The sequence below is a fragment of the Ovis aries genome, chromosome 24, assembly GCF_016772045.2.
Source record: "Ovis aries strain OAR_USU_Benz2616 breed Rambouillet chromosome 24, ARS-UI_Ramb_v3.0, whole genome shotgun sequence".
NCBI lineage: Eukaryota > Metazoa > Chordata > Mammalia > Artiodactyla > Bovidae > Ovis > Ovis aries.
This window is the reverse complement of record NC_056077.1, coordinates 7,799,334-7,817,756: the sequence shown is the minus strand read 5'-3', so window position 1 is coordinate 7,817,756 and position 18,423 is coordinate 7,799,334. Positions and strand designations below refer to the sequence as shown.

Here is an 18,423-nt window from a genome sequence, read left to right as displayed (position 1 = left end):
GACAAGTGATGGTACAAATTATGTAATGTTGATGACATTTCGCTGTCTCCTTTTGATCCGCAGTTCCCACCCTCAATCACTTCTTATTTAAGAAAAAGCATTGAAAGAGAAAGACAGCTACGGAAGCCGTGGGCTCGAGTCCCGGCGCCCCAGGGGCAAAACAGGGTGAATTTGCAGTGCACGGAATTAGACACGGGGCCTGGGAAGATGGCCTGACTGACAGAAGGGGAAATTGAGGTCATCTTCTTACAACACGCCTTTGGCAGCTGCCACTTGGGACCACGTCACAGCTTTTGGTCGTGCTGTAGTCCCATGAAATATTTGACATGTCTGGTCTGCAATGGTAGGGGGCTTTCTATTTCCAGAATATGCCCTTTGAATTTTCCTCCACTGGAAATTGATGGAGGATAACTTAAAAGGAAGAACTGAGATGGTTTTGTTTAAAAGAAAAAAAAAAAAAAAAGGAGACTAGGATAGGTCTAGACACAAGAAGGGCTGTTTTTTTTTTTTTTTTTCTGGGGTAGGGATGGGTATTAAGTTTTGAACTGGGTGATAAAAGATCAAATAAGAAGAAATAGGTTCAATTGCTTCTTGGCCTTTTGGCTAACATCAAGTGTAGTATCTGTTCTTATCAGTTTAATAACTGATATGTCCTCTGTCTGAGACAATCCATTAAACGAAATGATACAAATGAACTTACTTACAAAACAGAAAAGAGACCCACAGACTTAGAGAACGAACTTAGATTTGCCAGGGGGGGAGGATGGGGGAAGGGATAGTTAGAGAGTTGGGTAATGACAGGTACACACTGTTGTATTTAAAATGGATAACCAGCAAGGACCTACTGTTTAGCACAGGGAACTCTCCTCAATGTTATGTGGCAATCTGGATGGAAGCGAGGCTTAGAGGGGGATGGATACATGTATATGTGTGTCTGCATCCCTTCACTGGTCATCTGAAGCTATCACAACACTGTTAATTGTCTGTACTCCAATATAAAATAAAAGGTTTTAAAAAAGAAGAAATAGGTTCAAATATAGCAGAAGGAAGCTTCCCTGATGGCTCAGATGGTAAAGAATGTGCCTGTAATGCAGGAAACCCAGGTTCGATCCCTGGTTTGGGAAGACTCCCCTGGAGAAGGGCATGGAAACCTACTCCAGTATTCTTGCCTGGAGAATTCCATGGACAGAGGAGCCTATCGGGCTGTAGTCCATGGGGTTGCAAAGAATTGGACATGACTGAATGACTAATGCTTTCCAGTATTCTAGCCTGGGAAATCCCATGGACAGAGGAGTCTGGGGTGCTAAAGTCCATGGGGTCTCCAAAGAGTCAGACATTACCTGGTGACTAAACAACAATAACAAATAGCAGAAGAGACTTTTTTTTGGGAAGAGAGCATCTTGCATCCTTATAATGTTGCCATCCACGTGGAGAAATCTCTGTTAAAATAATATGTCTGGGCTTCCTTCTCTTTCTCTCTCTCTATCCCCTTAAACACAGCTCAAGAAAAGGGCTCTTGACAAACATGGGCTCCAGTTTAAGGCAGACATGCCGCTTTCTACTTGTGACCTTAGAAGGTGGTTCAACTTCCATGAATAGCGATTTTTTTCATTTGCAAATAAAAACTACAGCATCAGTTTTCCAGGGATGCTGTAGCAGTTAGGAGAGTTCAGAAATCTTGAAGAAAACCTCTTTTGGTCAGATTGGGTATGGGTTTCACCTGATTCCCATGGTCTGACACATATTTTGTGACTAATAAAAGACTTTATGATTCTTTCAGCCAAATAGAGTTTGCCTTCCTTCCAAAAGTCCTAGAGCAATGGACAAATGGGATGAGGATGGATAGTCTTAACATGATTTATTGCCTGATATTTCCAGTTGCTGCTGTTTAGTTGCCCAGTTGTGTCCAACTCTTTGCAACCCCATGGACTGCAGCACACCAGGCCCTCTGTCCCTCACTATCTCCTGGAGTTGGCCCAAGCTCAAGTCCATTGCATTGGTGATGCCATTCAGCCATCTCATCCTCCAACACCCTGTTTTACAGTTCAGTTCAGTTGCTCAATCATGTCCGACTCTTTGTGACCCCATGGACTGCAGCTCACCAGGCTTCACTGTTCATCACCAACTCCCAGAGCCTACTCAGACTCATGCTCATCACATTGGTGATGTCATCCAACCATCTCATCCTCCATCATTCCCTTCTCCTCCCATCTTCAATCTTCCCCAGCATCAGGGTCTTTTCAAATGAATCAGTTCTTCGTATGAGGTGGCCAAAGTGTTGGAGTTTCAGCATCAGCATCAATCCTTCTAATGAATATTCAGGACTGATTTCCTTTAGGATGGACTGGATGGATCTCATTGCAGCCCAAGGGACTCTCAAGTGTCTTCTCCAACACCTCAGTTCAAAAGCATCAATTCTTCCGCACTCAGCTTTCTTTATAGTCCAACTCTCATATCCATACATGACTACTGGAAAAAACCATAGCTTTGACTAGATGGATCTTTGTCAGTAAAGTAATATCTCTGCTTTTTAATACGCTGTCTAGGTTGGTCATAGCTTTTCTTCCAAGCAGCAAGCGTCTTTTAATTTCACGGCTGCAGTCACCATCTGCAGTGATTTTGGAGCCCAGAAAAATGAAGTCCCTCACTGTTTTCATTGTTTCCCCACCTATTTGCCATGAAATGATGGGACTGGATGCCATGATTTTCTGAATGTTGATTTATTTATTCCATGAACCTTTATTGGTCATGTAACTAGGTACTGGGTATTTTCCCAGACAGCAAGGACCTAATGGCAAACAATACATATAAAGTCTTGATTGTCAGCAGTTTGCCAATTTAGGATGAAATAGCCCTGGTTCTCTCCCATTGATATTTCATGACCTGTCATGGTATCTGCAACACAGTGGACACCCAAATAGTGTTTCCTGAGGAGATGAGTAGATGCGTACATACAAACCACTCATCCTTCCAACCACTAACACGAAGTCGCTAAGGAGTTGAGCCCTTATTAGAAAAGTTTTTTAAGACGTGAGAAAACCCTATCACTCAAGACCAGCAGTCTAGGCTAGGAAGAAGAAATAAGATTCAAGACCACATTTCACCATGAAGTATTCTTTAGAATGTAAAATCAAAACAGAATTTCATTAATCTATTTTCGCCTACAGCCTGGAAAAGCCCTTATGTAAAAAATACCCGCCTCTAAATTATGCTTTGTCTTCCCATTATAAATTTTATTAACCACTCTTTTATTAGCAATCTTATTACAGTTGATCTGCACATGAATAGAAACAATTTACAAATGATCAGGGTTGGATTAGAGAAACCATAAACTCAATGCAAATTGTTACAAATTATTTACTGGCTTCGCACAAATCTGCATATAGATTGAGGAAGTCAATCAGAGAGGTACCTTCAGGTATTCTTCACAAGATATGATTGGGAAGATACTTGCAGGCCGGTACGCATCGTGCAGAATAGAAATGAAAATAAATAGATTTGTTGAATACATTTAGGTGTGGGTTTCCTCATTTAATCAGAACTTTGGAGCACTGGATATTGGGGAAAATTGAAAAAAGGTAATAGCGTGTGTTGAATGTGGGCTTACTCTAAGGTCAATAATCAGATCTAAAGGGATTTTGGAAAAACAAAAAGGAGAAACATTGATCCAGCACATCAGAGGCTGACAGAATATTTCTCACGTTGCATCTCATGAATCTTCTAAAAATTCTAGGATATAAGGAGGAATGTTACTGCTATTCCTCAACTGAAGGAGTTGAGGTTTCATAATGAGGCTAAGGGCTTCCCTGGTAGCTCAGTGGTAAAGAACCTGCCTGCCAATGCAGGAGACACGAGTTTGATCCCTGGAGTCAAGAAGATCCCCTGGAGAAGGAAACGGCAACCCACTTCAGTATTCTTGCATAGGCAATCCTATGGACAGAGAAGACTGGCAGGCTAGTCTATGGGGTCACAAAAGAGTCAGACATGACTGGGTGACTAAACAGCAACAACAACAGTGAGGCTAAGATCACATAGCCATCAGGACTTGAATTTGTAATCTCCACCTTCATGTCATAGGACCCATCGATGGAAGTGTTGCCTATGTCCTTGGAACTGTTTTTACAGGGTTGGGGGCTCTTGGGAATAGCTCTGAAGTCCAAACTCTGCCAACACCAGAGGACTTGAATTATCTATCTTGTCTCTTTGCTTCTTTATGAGAAGGATGGTGTTAGGGGATGGAATGATTTCATACAGAGAACCCAGGATTGAGCATTAGGAGGGGTGAGTCTTCTATCTAACTTGCTATGTGACCTCAGACTGTTCTTTAACTCTTTCTATGACTTGGCTTATTCAGGCAGATGGGATCAGGTTTCTCTAAACGCTCAGAAAATTTACTGAATTTCAACTCAAGACCGAAAAAAAAAAAAAAACCCCGCCATGAATGCTAATATGTATTCTCTTCAATGCTATACCAGGCTTCCCTGAGAGCTCAGTTAGTAAAGAATCCACCTGCAATGCAGGAGACCCCATTTGATTCCTGGGTCAAGAAGATCCACTGGAGAAGGGCTAGGCTACCCACTCCAGTATTCTTGGGCTTCTCTGGTGGCTCAGTTGGTAAAGAATCCACCTGCAATGTGGGAGACATGGGTTTGATCCCTGGGTTGAGAAGATCCCCTGGAGAAGAGAAAGGCTACCCATTCCAGTATTCTGGCCTGGAGAATTCCATGGACTGTATAGTCCATGGAGTGGCAAAAAGTCAGACACGACTGAACAACTTTCACTTTTCAACCCTGTATCTGTCCTTAGCAAAGGGGAAATTGGGCAAAGCTGAAATTCCTACCTCTTATTCTCACCTTTTGGTGATGTGTTATTTATTTCCTGTCTCTAATATTTCACAGTTTTCCTTCTTCAATCAAAATCTGCTCTTTGGTTATTTTTCATTCCTAGTAACTCAACTCTTCTCCCATGGATATCTGGCTTTTCATGGAGATCAGAGTCTTTACTCAGATGGTGGCACTCCTCATGGTGACATTTCAGATCTTTCCTTTCAATAGGAAAAGTTTCTGAGGACTCAGGGAATTCTCAGAGCCCTGCAAATTCAGCTACATATTCTGAATTTATTCTTTTAGGTCCCAAGGCCAGCACTGTGGAGCTGCAGGGGTGAGGATGGAGATGAAGGCAGTGCCATTTCACTTCTTCCATCAAAGACACGGAGAAGGCAATGGCAACTCACTCCAGTACTCTTGCCTGGAAAATCCCATGGGCGGAGGAGCCTGGTAGGTTGCAGTCCATGGGGTCGCTAGGAGTCAGACAGGACCGAGCGACTTCACTTTCACTTTTCACTTTCATGCATTGGAGAAGGAAATGGCAACCCACTCCAGTGTTCTTGCCTGGAGAATCCCAAGGACGGAGGAGCCTGGTGGGTTGCTCTCTATGGGGTCGCACAGGGTCGGACATGACTGAAGTGAGTTAGCAGCAGCAGCATCGAAGACATTTTATTTCCCTCTTGTTTGCCATTGCTCTATGACAATGATGAGCATAAGAAACGCTAAAGTGGGAGGCATTCTCCCCCTTCTATTTCCTGACCAGCTGGGGGACTCATATCACTTCCTATGAAAGATGAGTGTACTCACAACAGCCACATTAAAAAAACGCTAATCATGGGCCTGCAGTGAGCTCTCAGCTTTATGCGCTTTATTTTATGAAATGTTCACAATAGCTCTATGATCTGGGATTCTATTATCACCCCACTTTACAGACAAGGAAATACAAAGGGATGGTTCATTTAATTACCTAGAGCTAGGGACTGAAAGAGATGCGGCCCTATCTCAGTTCTGTCTGACACCAAAGTCTACATCCTTAACCAATGAACTATACTAATCTTGAGAGCGTGAAATACATGATTGTGGACCGGTTGACCTTTATAGATCTTTCCCATCTCAAAGATATAACGGACAAGTTCTTGGAGTTAGGTAATTCTTTAGATGGTTTCTGGTCCAACACCCTGTTACAGATGAAGACACTGGGGCGATGAGACAGGAATTTTTAACAAGCACATGTAAGGAGGGAATTCCCGGGCAGTCCAGTGTTGAAGACTCTGTGCGGCCGCTGCAGAGGGTGTGGATTTGATCCCTGGTCAGGGAACTAAGATCTGGCATGCCATGCGGTGTGGCCAAAAAGTAAAAGAAAACAAACAAAACACACGAGGAAAGCGGCGTTGGGAATAACATTGGGAGCAACTGCATAATGGACAGACAGAACATCTTGACTCTTCTCTTGTCCAGACCCTCCACACACAGCCTTGCCCAGCTCCACTGGGTGCCGTTTCCATTGATGGCTGGGGACACACCCAGTCTTCTTCAGTTGCCCACGCTGTCATTAACGACTAGCACGTTTTCTTATCTCCCTATCATTTTATGCCGTAACCATTTCAAAGACAAAGGAGAGCTAGCGCTCCTCTGTCTTTCCTTTCTTCTTTTTCCTGAAAGAGAAGCTGAGAGCTTTCAGAAACTAGGGTTGCTGGCATCACTGGCTTTGGAGGTTGCTAGCTAATCAATCAAAGCTGCATTGTGGATGCTTGCCATGGAGTTTCTTTTTCCTTTTCATTCTTTGTGGGGTGTGTGTATGTGTGTGTGTGTATTTACGTGCATGTATATGTGTCAGTGCACACAAGTTTGGTGACTTTCCATCAGCAAAGGATTCAGGCACTGGATGTCATTAAACAGCAGCAATAGATTGCATTCAGCCTTGCTTTGTACCCACGTCTTCTCCCTCCTTCCATTCACAGCTGCCCCTGTAGCTCCCTGCTCTGCATTCATTAAACACCCTGGCTCCTGGAATGTTTCAGAGCCTGCTGACTGGTGCCCCCAAGACCTGGATCCAGAGTCTGGGCCCCATAAGGAATTCTAAGCGACTGTTGGCAGTCTTCTAGGCCGCTCTGAGGTTATTCAGAATGAACGAAGCAAAGTCAATAGGATGTCTGCGGGGACTTTTGGCGGTGCCATCGGTGGTTGAGACTTTATTCCTCTCAGAATGCTCAAAGTCCTCAGGAGGTGAATTCGGATAAAACTGGAAGGTAAACTAATTCTAGTGTGGTTCAGCTTATGTCAGCATTTCCAGGCTAAACTGAGTTCTTTGGGGATTTCAGAGTCTGCTTTAAATACTTTTTTCCCCCTCCGCCCTTATTATTATTCTCCTTGGGTTCTGAATATAGTTCAATTATTGGTTCTGATATTTAGACAAATGGGCTTTATCACCACTCGTGTGTGTGACTGTCTCAGATCTGTTTCACACACACACGTGTGCACGCACACACACACACACACACAATGTGTGTGACTACAGCTGCTGTAGTCACTAAAGACAGTAACAGCTGTGACAGAAGCCCAAATAAAACTGGCCAAAAAGAAACGTAGAGATTTGTGTAAGTGGGAAGTCCAAGGGTGAACGTGGTTCAAATATGTTGTTGGGACTCTCTCTCCGACTCCGTATTTCTCGTATCTCCTTTTGTCAGCCTGACATCATTCTTCCCAGAGGAATTACTCCATGGGAGGGAAGATGGCTGCAGCAGCCATTGAGTAGGAAGTGCCTTTCCTTTATTATCCCTGACAAAGATAATGATTGGCCTTGGCTGGGATCATGTGCCCAACCCTGAGCCAATCACAGCAGCTGTGGGAGGGATAAGGATTGATTGGCCTGTGTTACAAACCAAGGGAGTATGATTGACAGCATAGGTCATGTGCCCATCCCTGAGCCAATAACAGTACTATGGGAGGGATTAAGGGTTGGCCAGCCTATGTTACACACTCAGGAAGTGTGATTGGCAGTTCTGCCCACACCACAGGAGACGGAGAAATTAGGGCTCTATTGCTTCCAGGTGATGTGCCTGGGCAATGATCTTAACTTTCTCTCTTTTTAGTTTTTCCAACTGTGGCAGGGGTGGCCTACCATTCATCTTACAGGTACCATTAAGGGTGAAATGAAATAATGATGCATATAACAGTCACTTATAGGGAGGTTACTAATGGTAGACACTGGACACTTAAGAAGCATTTTATTGCTGGGCTAGTCATCTCTTGAGTGTGCAGCATGGGATGTAAATAAAAAAGGCCTAGTACTTAAGTGTGTGTGTGTGTGTGTGTGTGTGTGTGTGTTCCTTGCTAGCTCAGTTGCCTGCAATGCAGAGATCTGGGTTCGATGCCTGGGTTGGGAAGCTCCCCCTGGAGGAGGGCATGGCAACCCATCCCGGTATTCTTTCCTGGAGAATCCCCATGGACAGAGGAGCCTGGTGGGCTACAGCCCATGGGGTCGCAAAGAGTGGGGCATGACTGAGCAACTAAGCACGCTGTGCAAAATAAGCAGGTATCTTGAGTAGAGGACTGCTCAGTGTCTGTGGCATGAATATCCTAGATCAGTGGCCAAACGAGTTTTAACCTGGATGGATTCTCTGAATAGCGTTTTACATGACCCAGTTTTAGAAGCTTGCTTTCTATATTGTAAAGTCTAAATTCTAACTAAAGGTGGACCAGGGAACTTTATGTTTGGCATGTCTTTCTTTGGCCCCTCCAGGTAGCGCAATGGTAAAGACTCTGCCTGCTAACACAGGAGACACAAGAAGCGAGAGTTCAATCCCTGGGTTGGGAAGATCCCATGGAGCAGGGAATGGCTAACCATGCTAGTATTCTCCTCTGGAAAATTCCATGCACAGAAGGCTACAGTCCCAAGGGATTGGACTGAGTGAATGCACACACATGCACTGCTTGTGCTGAATTTCTGTTTGACAGAAGCCTCACCATAAGATGTGAAACCTAGAATTAAACCAGTTTATGTATTTATTGTGGGAGGTGGCTGAGGTCCTAAAACAGAGTTCCCATAAGGCCAAACTGCTCTCAGGCTTCAGTAATCAGGGAAATGTGCACCCCACCCAAGCAGCCACGTTTTCATTTCCTGAAAACTGTTTCCCTTTTTGCTTTGGCTGCCAGGAAGCTCAAAGTCCAACAAAAGCTCCACTTCTAGCCAAGTGCACAGAACTTCTGCTGGACAGCTTGTATATAACTCTGTCCTTGACTGTTTCTTGCTTTCCTGCTCCTTCTGTGATATTTACCCTGATTTTAAAAAAAAAGTTGCATTTGTCTGTGTTATTGCTCTAAGGGACTCAGATCTTTGTGGGGTTGAGATAGGGCTAAATAAATAAACAAGTAAAATAAATGCAGGTGGGATCTCAGAGCCTTTTTCTGCAAAGATAATGTTGGCTGTGCTAATGCCCTTTCTCCTTCACTGCTAATGTCTTGGCTCCGCTTGGAGCCACTTGTTCAATTACAGTGCCAAGCTCCTGTTTTACAAGGCTTCCTTTGAGCACATCTAATCAGGAACAGCTCCTCACTGCAGTTTTTTTGTTCACTGACTGGAACCTTGAATGCCTTGCTTTGCCTAATAAATAACCCAGGGGCTCAAACTTGGCCTTAGCCTTTATTTAGAAAATAGAACTGGCGAAGCTCAGAAGCACACTCAAAGCCAAGGCCTGTGGAAGGTCAGGGATCGCTGAGGCACTTTGGAAAGACTGTATACTGCTCCGTTTCCCCCACATTTATTGGACAATTTTTTTTTCATGGAGCATTCTGTGCTTGCTCCTATGTTGGCACAGACAACACTGCATAAATCCCCCTCAGAGCACAGATTACTTGGTGACTTGTTATTTCTACTCCTGGGGGTGGACTCAAAAGGTAATGCTGGCATGTAGAAGCCTGGGTTAAGTCTAAGGAACCATCTGTGAAGACTTGATTACTTTCATCCTTCTGTTTTTCTTTCTTTCTTTTTTTTTTTAACTTTGAACATCAAATGACAGCTATCAAAGGGACTCCAAAGAGAAAGCAATATCCGTCAGAAAGAGGGTACAACCTGAAACTGACCCCTTGCTGGCTCCAGTCCTGAGGTTGGATCTTAGCTTCCTTGTTACATGCTGTGATCTTGGACAAATGACCTGAAGTCTCCGAGCTTTAATTTCTGCGTCTCTTCCCTTACAGCATGATGAAAGTAACTGATGTGTACCTTCCTCCACCCTCAGTGACCCAGTTCACCTCTCTCTGCTCTCTGGAACTCTTGCTTTAGGAGATGCTGTCTGGTGATTCCCTGATGGCTCATGAGGTAGAGTCCTCCTGCAAGACAGGAGATGCGGTTTCTATGCTTGGTTTGGGAAGACCCCCGGAGGAAGAAATGGCAACCCACTCCAGTATTCTTGCCTGGGAAATTCCATGGACAGAGGAGCCTGGTGGGTCACAGTCAGGGGGTCACAAAGAGTCAGAAAGGACTGAGTACATTTGCACACACACACGCAAGTCTCATGAAGAGTCTTCCCTGATCTTTCTGGCTGGGGCATGTCTGCTTCCTACAAGTCCCCGACCTGCTGAGTATCATTCTTCTTGGTACCTCACACGATGGCAGGTGTACATGTGTTCATACAATTAGTCAACACCTCTCTTGACAGCCTGGAGGCCCCACAAAGGCAGGCTTGAGAGTGGCCTCTGTTCACCACTGTGTCCATAGTGTCTGCCTCTAGGATGGGCACATAAGAAGGGCTCAGTAAAGACTGTGCAGGGACTTCCCTGTTCAGTTCAGTTCAGTTTAGTCGCTCAGTCGTGTCTGACTCTTTGTGACCCCATGGACTGCAGCACACCAGGCTTCCCTGTCCATCACTAACTCTTGGAGTTTACTCAAACTCATGCCTGTTGAGTCGGTGATGCCACCCAACCATCTCATCCTCTGTCACCCCCTTCTCCTCCTGCCCTCAATCTTTCCCAGCATCAGGGTCTTTTCCAGTGAGTTGGCTCTTCGCATCAGGTGGCCAAAGTATTGGAGTTTCGGCTTCAACATCAGCTTCCCTGGTGGTCCAGTGGTTAATATGGGGGCATGGGTTCGAGGGTGCTCGTGTCTCCCTCTTAGCAGTGCTGAAATTCTTTTCTAGGTGAATTTGCAGCTCCATACGTGTCACAGAGATGTTTGGTTATTTATTTAATGTTTGGATTCAGAACGCTTTGTGTTCAGTATGGTTTGTGTTCAGTATGGGTCTGGGGATCTGAGATGCACACAACCCCTGCCTCATGGGGTTGTGTTGGATTTCACACATGTCAGCCTGAGTAAGGCATATAGTTCATGCCTGGTTTACAGTCATGGATGCCCTAATTAACCCTGTCTTTCCCTCTTGCTAGGCTTCCCTGGTGGCTCAGGGGTAAAGAACCCACCTGCCAATGCAGGAGATGTGGGTTCCATCCCTGGAACAGAAAGATCCCCTGGAGAAGGGAATGGCAATGCACTCCAGCATTCTTGCCTGGAAAACCCCATGGACAGAGGAGCCTGGTGGGCTATAGTCCATAGGGTCACAAACAGCTGGACACGACTTAGTAACTAAACAACATCCTCCTTCCTACAGGTCCTGATTGATGTTTCAACACACCGTCTTCATTCATTCATTCATTCACTGCACAGGCTTTGTTTTTAGACCTACCGTGCAGCATGTGGAATCTTAGTTCCCCAATCAGAGACTGCTCCGGACAACCCATTTTTTGGAGGTCCCAGGCTAAAAATCAACAGGTCCTACCTGGAAATGCTGCCATCCCACCGCCTGCCTAACCCCAGCTCGCGTGAGATGCTGGCGTTGGTGTGCTCTTCACTGATTATACATGTCTGCATATTGAGATAATTGGGTTGTATAATATGGCACACAGACTAATCGGAGAATGATTTCTGCTGAATAGAAATTACTTATTTTGATTCCTCAGGGGTTTGTTTTGTCAAAACTCATGTAGTATTTAGCAAAGTAATCATTGTTCAATTGCCGAGCACAGGAAGTGTAAAATTATCCTAATAAGAATGAAAAGAGTGAAGGGAAGGAGTGTGGCTGACCTCGTCAACTTGATTAGTGATGGTGTTTCATCACATTGTCAAGGCCTAACCCCAGACGCTGCCTGCAAAGATCACCATGTACCTCTTTATCTCACCGGCCCTAATTAGATATGCAATTTGTCATATGGTTGTTCAACCAGAATAGAAACAAAAAAAAAAAAAAAAGAGAGAGAGAGAGAGAGAGAAGGAGGAGGTTATAACTGAAAATTCTGAAGAAAACTGCTCAACAGCCATTTGATACCCCAACTGGAAGGGGAGTTTTGAAAGCAAGGAGATTGTGTTTTCCAAATATAGATTCATGCTGTGTGATCTTGAATTCGTCATTTAACCTCTCTGAACCCAAATTCCTTATCTGTCAGATGGGTCAGTAATACTGCACGTGTGCACGCTCAGTGTGGGACTCAAGCTCCTCTGTCTCTGGGATTTCCCAGGCAAGAGTACTGGAGTGGGTTGCCTTTCCCTTCTCCAGGGGATCTTCTCAACCCAGGGATCGAACCTGGGTCTCCTGCATTGCAGGGAGATTCTTCACCATCTGAGCCACCAGGGAAACCCCATGCCTCATCTCTACATCCTGGGAAATAAAGTGACCTCCACAAACGTCCAGTGTAAGCAAAACCAGAATATTTATTATGATTTGAAAAGTTTCCCAAGGAGGCAACCTAGTTCATTCACAAACCACACCATCCTGAATTATCACTAACATGGTACTGAATGAAGGTATTTCATTTCTCTGAATTTTACCCCAAAGGCCATGTTAACAAACTCCAGCAGGTTGTCATGTGTATTCCTGGCTTCAGGGAACTCAGCAGGAATTTTCTCAGCTCTTCTCTCTTCCTCTGCAGACTTACTCAGCCTCCTGATGGATTCTCCTTGTGCTTCTCAGCTTCAGCACTGGGGATTCAGGATTTTTTTTTTTTGCCCATCCAGGCCAGCTGTCCCCTGGTGTGTCCTGCACTTCTCTGAGGTCTCATATAGAACCTAGAACCTTTCACCTTTGGTTCAAGCTGTGTTTCTTGTCATCTTTTTGCAGTGGAGGTTTGGGCCGTCTTTGAAACTCCCAGTATTTCACTAGGTTACATCACCTACTTTTTCCTCCTTACACAGACACTTTGATTATGGCCAGGCTGTGACTGGACCAATATTTCTCCTCCTAAAACTGTGTGCAAGCTTGAGAATGAGGTCTGGCATGAAATCCTTCGAACTGAGCCCTGGCCACCTTCTCATTATCTGCTTTCAATCCTGAGAGCCACAGTGCTGTTTCCCACACAGTTTTGCTTGGTCAACTTGCAGTTATCAATCTCAGTTTTCTTCCTGTGGTGACAGTGTCTAAGATGTGATAAATGTTGGTCAGAAAAAAATCAATCATCTTATTTATCTGTAACAAGGGTACCAAGGCACCCTTCTTTCAAAAGATAGAACCAAAGAGCCTAAAGGTATTCCTCCCTCCCACAAGCTAACACTTCTTAAATGTATCAGATGCTGTTCTGAGCATGGGTTCTTTTGTTGAATTTTCTCAACAATCCATACTTTCAACACCCATTTTAAAGAGGGGAAAACTGAGGCTTAGAGAGGAAAAGTAATTTCCCGAAGCTAGGAGTGGTGACCCAGTGGCCTAATGGATAAGGCATCAGTATCTGGAGCTGGGGATTGTGGGTTTGAGTTCCATCTGGGTCTCACCAAGATTAGTTTTGGGCTTCCCAGGTGGCGCTAGTGATAAAGAATCTACCTGCCAATGCAGGAGGCATAAGAGACGCAGGTTCGATCCCTGGGTCAGGAAGATCCCCCTGGAGAAGGGCATGGCAACCCACTTCAGTATTCTTGCCTGGAGAATCCCATGGACAGAGGAGTCTGGCGGGCTATAGTCCATGGGTCACAGGGTTGGACATGACTGAGCAACTTAGCATGCATGTATGCATGCACACAGCCAAGCTGTAGAGATTAGAATTGTCTTCTACTTTATATGCAGTCTCACGGTCCCAGATACTTAAGCTTGCTCTCACCCCATGTCCCCGGTGAGGGTGACTTCAGGTCTGATAATGGGTGCATTGTTGTTGTTCAGTGGCTCAGTTGTGTCCAACTCTTTCCGACCCCATGGACTGCAGTACTCCAGGTTTCCTTGTCCTTCACCATCTCCCATAGCTTGCTCAGACTCATGCCCATTGAGTTGGTGATGCCATCTAACCATCTCATCCTCTGTCGTTCCCTTCTCCTCTAGCCTGATTCAAGACAGGCTGACAGAAAGCACTGGACAAGTGTCTGATGGATGAATAGGTGACTATGGAGGGACTATCCAGTGATATGGCTGGAAGAGGGGCTCCTAGCTGAATACTTAAGTTATACACAGGGCTCAGGGCTTTGGAGGAGTCATCTTAGCTGCAGGTGCAATCCACTGGGGCTGGAATAGGAAAACAAAAGGTGATGGGAGGCAGGATGATTGAAAGATAATCAGAGCTTTTTAGCAAGAATCAAGAACCAGCAAAACTCCCTGGTCTCTTTTCTGTGATTCTGTCTGTGTATCTGATCAATTTTTCTCTCTCTGCAGGAGGGGAAAAAAAAAATGCTTTTTGCTACTTTCCCCAGTATGACCTCCAGAGTTCTATCTTAGTTCAAGTCCCAATTCCAAATTTCCAGGAGAGAAAAATCCAATTTCTCCAGATTTGTTGAGCTCTTCATCACTGGTCTGATCATCAGATACCTTGAGGGTGGGGTGAGGAGTGTGATGTCCAGTACAGATTTGTCCAGTACAGAAGGAGCCAGAAACGTCACTCCTGAGCCTGAGTGGATCAGCTGGGAGGGGGAAGATACACCCGATTATGAAGACTGAAGGCTGTGCACCAATTTCAAAGTGTATGTGACTTGGGATGGCTGAGGAAGAGACTAAGGAAGTGTTTAGCTCAAGTTACTCTTCCTTTGCAATAGAAATGTGCCAATGCATCTTCGGAAATGTGGTACTCAAGAGAGGAAGGGCTTCAGAATGCGCTAAGATCAGCTGAGAAACCGGGAGATTTGGGACCATCCTTACTTAATTAATTAATTTATGACTACGTCGGATCTTTGTTGCTGTGTGCACCTTTCTCTAGTTGTGGCAAGTGAGGGCAGCTCTCTAGGTGCAGTGGGTGGCCTCTCAGCGGGGTGGCTTCTCTTGTGAAGCATGAACTCTAGTGTGTGCTGGCTTCAGTAGTTGTGGCTCCCAGGCGCTAGAGCTGAGGCTCAAATGTTGTGGTGTGCTGGCTTAGCTGGGGCTTCGCTGGTGGCTCAGATGGTAAAGAGTCTGCCTGCAGTGCAGGAGACCCAGGTTCAATCCCTGGGTCGGGAAGATCCCCTGGAGAAGGGAATGGCTAACCACTCTAGGACTCTTGCCTGGAGATGGACAGAGGAGGCTGACGGCAACAGTCCATGGGGTCGCAAACAGTCGGACACCACTGAGCAACTAACCTGCATGGGCTTATGGGCTTAGTTGCTCCCTGGCATGTGGGGTCTTCCTGGATCAGAGATTGAACCCACATCTCCTGCACTGGCAGGTGGATTCTTTACCACTGAGCCACCAGGGAAGCCCCACGGACCATCTTTAAAATTAGTTTCTCACCCCAGGGATAGAGTGACATGTGAGCAATCTCCAACAGTTATTCTTAGGGCGCGCTCTGGGAGATAAAGCCTTTGATGACAGGGACCATGTTCACCACTATAATCTCAGTGGAACCCCATGCCTGAAGTACAGTAGGTATGTACTTTTGACAAATAGGAATTTATTTGTGAGGCTTGATTGCATTTCAGGCTCTAATACCAGGCATATTTTAACTTAACCTTCATCAGAGGGTCTTATGATACCTAGCTAGTATTTTCTTCTCACTTTATTGATGAGGAATTGGAAGCTCGGAGAAGTCAAGCAACTTGACCAAGCTTAGATGCTGTATGTTACGGGGTTTAAATCTGTCTAAATGTGTATCCCAGCCTCTTTTCAAAATGGAACAGGACTCTGCGGTCCTTCCTGCCATGTTCTTTGCCTACCTTTTGTCTGTAGAGAAACTTTAGCCCAAGAATAAGTTTAATTAGAGAGGTGGGAAAATGCAGAAGCAAAGGTGAATAGTCAAAATAATAGTAGTTTAGTCATGAAGTAAAGTCCTCCTTTGGGGCTGTACCTTAGCTCCTCCTCTTGGGCTGTGGATAATACTCTGAGCCGTCCTTTGGCCTGTCTTATAGATGCTGAAACCCACACCAGGTGGAACTGTCTTATAGATGCTGAAACCCGCACCAGGTGGAAGAAGGTAACTGCATGAAGATCAGACAGTAGCCATGACGCAGGCTGCCACAGCTCCAAGAACTGGCCTCAGAGAAACGGGAACCAATCCACCCTGGAACTGGAGAGTAACTGTACTCAAAATAATCAAGACAGTGTTGATCAGACTGCTGCAGGGGGAACAATCCAATGCTTGGTGAATTCAGCTTCACAATGATAGGAAAAGCCGACCCCTTTCAAGATGACTATCAGAGCTGACTGTGCTGTTTCTGCTTGTAGCCCCCTCCCTCCACCCATACACCCCTGAAATTCCCCTTTAAAGGTTCTTGCCCACCGATCGTCACTGGGGGGATCATCCACCTTTGGACACAAGTCTGCCCTCTCCCCTGGCTGCCAGCCTCCAATATAAAGCAGACTTTCCTTTTTACCAGCTTTGTGTCTCAAGTATTGGCTTCAGAGCAGCAAGCAATCGAACCCCACTTTCAGTAACATTCTCGCTACTCCACAAAGTCTCTCTCATCCAAAACGAGTGTCTTGCAGGGGAAGAAAAAAGAAAGTAATTTATCTTCCATGAGAGTTGCTGGAGGAAGTGAGGGGCCTGCAGGTACCTGAGCACCAAGCACATGGGAGGAGATGCTGATAGAGATCTGGTCTAATTAAGCTCAGCTCTAATCACTGGTGCTTTGGCTCTGGGAGTGAAAAGCCATGCATATCTAAAAACTCAGGGTAAACAGAGTGGATGCCAGGGCTGGCTCGGCTGTCAGCAGGAAGTCTGAAAAGGCAAGTTTAATTCTGATGAAGGTAAAACACCCAGAGGACAGAGAGAGAGAGAGAGAGCTGATCTGCAAATGATCAGTACTGTGTTAGAGGGAGGAAGGATGGTAAGAAGGGTTGCCAGAAACTGGATGGAAAGACGATGTGCTCGTTGGCAGTGCCTAGATTCCAGGCAAAGCTGGACTGCAATAGATGTGATAAGAATTAAAACCATGAGCCCGCATCTTTGAAAGCATCTTCAAGGTTGCTGGCGCTGCCATTCAACTCTGGCATTCCTTTTCCCATTTCATTAGAGCATCCTATGAAACACAGGCGACATCAGTTCAGTCCCTGGGTCGAAAAGATCCTAGAGGAGGAAACGGCAACCCACTCCTGTTCTTGCCTGGAAAATGCCATGGACAGAGGAGCCTGGCAGGCTACAGTCCAGGGGGCCTCAAAGAGTCGGATGCTACTGAGTACACACACATATGAGACACAAGGCTAGTTCCTAGAGAAGGACTCAATTCCTCGACGGGAGTCAGGATGACTCTTAGAAGTTATTATCAAACCTATTCATCATTCAGAGAATCAGCTTCATACAATTATTCTGGTTGGCTGAGTAATTGTTGGTAAACTTAACATGGAGCAGGAATGATTGGGGAAGTACTATTTAATTGGCTTCTTATAAAACTAGTTGTTTGCATAAGTGCTGTGTTTGATACGCTGGGGACTTAGTTGCTTGAATAAGACAGAGTATGTGGCTTTTGCGAGTCAGTTGCCATGCATGAAAAATCATAACTGTCAGTTTTAGCTCAAAGGATTCTTGCAAGGATTCTATGTAGTAATGGATGTCATCACCTGGCCCAATACATGGTTTGTGATTGTTCTTGAACTTACTGGGCTTCCCTCCAGATGCATTTATTTTGTACCTACATAATGTTTACTAGAGGTTAGAGACATTACAGATATTAATTAACCCACTCATACCAAGCTGTTGGTATTAATCAAGATATTAACCAAGGCTCATACCAACTCTTGGAAATGTAACCAAGAAGGACCCTATGGGACCTCTCCAGAATAGGATTCCCCCCAAGCCATATCCTCCACCTGCCTTTGTCTGTAGAAAAATTTTAGCCAAAGGATAAATTTGATCACAGAATTGAGAACATGCAGAAAGAAAGGAACACACCCAAGCAAGACAAAATAACAACAGTCTAGTCATTAGGTAAAATCAAGAACCTTTAGTTCCTCCTCAAGGGCTATAGATAATGTCCTGAGCCATGTTCTTTGTTCTGTTTTGCAGATACTGAAACCCCCAACAGGTGAGAGAAGTTAACTGCATGCTGCCCACAGCATGTAGACCCCAGACCAGTCGGAACCAGATGGTTGATGATGTTAACTCCTGATTACCTCACCACCAGCCAAGAGTGTGCAGTGAGTTGATGACACACCCCACAACCTCCTTCCTCACCCCGTGTTTAAAAACCTTGCCCTGAGAGGTTTGGAGGAGTTTTAGGCATTAGCTGCCTGGACTC

At 45.1% G+C, this 18,423-nt stretch overlaps 1 pseudogene; it reads left to right on the top strand.

Annotated features, from left to right (window-relative positions):
- Window positions 1–583: 583 nt before the first annotated feature.
- Window positions 584–700, top strand: LOC114110680 (U2 spliceosomal RNA; annotated as a pseudogene).
- Window positions 701–18,423: the final 17,723 nt, after the last annotated feature.